The following is a 2656-nucleotide window of genomic DNA, read 5'->3' on the forward strand; positions in this document are numbered from 1 at the left end:
AAAATTATGACTGGCGCAAGAAGGCGTCGCAATGAGAATTGCAGTCTGGGATTCCCACTCACAACACAGCCATTTTCACTTTGAGTAACTCGACGCTCAAACGTTTATTTAAAGGTATTCCTGGTGTGTGGTCACATGATTACAACCCCCAATCTTAACTGTATAGATCTTGGGGCGATGAGAGACAGTTTTCTTGTTAGACATTATCAATTTAAACAATGCCGTTTTGGTTAGACCGACTTCTCAAGTCAAGTGGACATGAAAGGCTGTCAGTGGATTTCTTCCTAACTTTCTTCGATGTACGTAGTGTATGGTGTGATGGGTTCCTTTGATTGTGAGTGTGTTTTTTCTACATTTCTGCAGATGTGCTTTTCAATATTGAGCTACTTACTTATCAAACACCAAAACGTAATACGATTCTTTTTCATTTGTTCTTCCAAGCAAATGATGCAGTTCCAGCATAGCAAGAAAGGAATGTGCATGATGCAATCAATAAATGAATTGAATATGGGAAATGTCATTGTAATTTGTGCGTATGTGTTCGCGCGCATTAGTGTGTGTGTATGTGTGTGTGTATGTGTGTGTGTATTTGTATGTGTGTGTGTGTGTGTGTGTGTGTGTGTGTGTGTGTGTGTGTGTGTGTGTGTGTGTGTGTGTGTGTATGTGTTTCAAATTGTTCGTATTGTGTAATTGGTTTACGTTTTGGCTTTTGGAAATGTTCTTGACTGCAAAAGTACGTACATCTGACAGACGGGCTATAACACATACAAACGCAGGGGAAGCATATGTCAAAACTTCATTTATTAAACCATTATATTCAAATGCTTCATTATATTTTAATTTTCCAATACGGCTTCTCATCTTTTTCTTCGGTAATATATCAACATTGTGTGGTAAGGTCGAGTGGAAGGACAAGGCTATATAGCACAGGCAGAGGAGCATACATATAAGACACCGAAGACAGAGGTTGCTTTAACTTATCTTTTATTGAAGGAATTGTAACTAAAAATAACCACTCAGGTTGCTTATCTAAATCAGAAATATTGCTAAATCTGGTAGCAACTAGAAACAATGCTGTAAGTTATAAATTACAAACAATAACAGAACTCTAATATAGACCAGAACTAGAAATTATGAATTCTGGTATTTACCAGTACCAGAATCAGCTAGAAACAATAATAAAACCAGACACAATATATGTAGGTAAGACCAGAAACAATATATGCCAGAAATAGTGTTAAAAGGTAATTATTCTAGTACCAACCAGAAATAGAAACTATGAATTCTGGTAGCAACTAGAATTTCTGGTGTGAACCAGAAACACTATATCTATCTATCTATAAAATACGACTTGTGTCTGTGTGTGTGTGTGTGTGTGTGTGTGTGTGTGTGATTGATCGCCATGCACGGCCAAAGTTCTCGATGGATCTGCTTCAAATTTGGTGGGCTTATTGACAGAGACCCCGGACACAACCTGATCGATGAGATATTTCAACACGTGCTCTCAGCGCGCAGCGCTGAACCGATTTTCGTTTTTCACTGCACGTTACTATTTTTAGATCTCCCTTCCTTCGTGCGCTGGCGTCAATCGATATTCCCGTTTGTACGTTTATATTTAGAAGGTCACTGCACGTTACTATTTTTAGATCTCCCTTCCTTCGTGCGCCGGCGATGCCGGCGTACACCCGGCAAAGCCGGGTCCCCGGCGACGGCCGGGTATTCGGCTCTACTTCTTCCCGGCGAAGCGGGTAATCATCTAGTATATATATATATATATATATATATATATATATATATATATATATATATATATCCCATGACCTCCCTTCTTTGTCTCTGTTACTTCAGTATGGGTATATATGTTGTATTTTTATAGCTCAATAAATACATCATGGACTCAAAAAAATATATGATAGTGCAGATTCCGATTTGGGCGAAGAACTACTTTGCTCCCGACCTTTGACCTCGCGCCGAACAATGTGACACATTTGTATGAAGTTCCAAAATCGTATTGCACGGCTCAGAAAACCATATCAGTTGCACGCAAAAATGAATCTCAGAACTGATCTGATGTATGAGATGCAATAAGCAAACGTTTCTTTCATTATGAAAGCAATGCAGGTGGGAAAAAACGAACATTCAACTTACAAGATAACCAGATGCTAGCGAACCAAAACAAAAACACGAGTACCCTCCCCTTGCTTCGTTAGCAGACGACTTTTGAGAATCTGTCAGACCGTCCTTACCTGGCACGGTTGGGCTTCGCTATCATCAGCTGTTTCACGTGTTTTGCGAGCAAGTCTACTCTTTTGCCTGGCTCTGCAGTAAGTCCACATTGGCGATGAAGGTATCTAAGAACTTAACATGTGTGTATTTTTCCGTAATCCAGTCATATTCTTTCAAAATGCAATCAAGCGGCGGTGACAGACTTGGGTCCTGTTTTCATCGCATCAATACCAGTTTAGGTTCATGCAAACACACTCGCAAAACAGTTTATCATGTAGATACATTTCAAATAGGGAGCAAATGGTTAAATCTACATATGTGTTCCCTAAAATTTGCTTCTCTGTCAATAAGACTAATTGTATAATAATGCGTTCGAAAAAAACAACGTGGAATCGATTCTGAATCGAGTCGAGTAAGCCAAATGGGGGCC

The sequence above is a fragment of the Littorina saxatilis genome, unplaced genomic scaffold (genome assembly GCF_037325665.1).
Source record: "Littorina saxatilis isolate snail1 unplaced genomic scaffold, US_GU_Lsax_2.0 scaffold_252, whole genome shotgun sequence".
In the NCBI taxonomy this organism is placed as follows: domain Eukaryota; kingdom Metazoa; phylum Mollusca; class Gastropoda; order Littorinimorpha; family Littorinidae; genus Littorina; species Littorina saxatilis.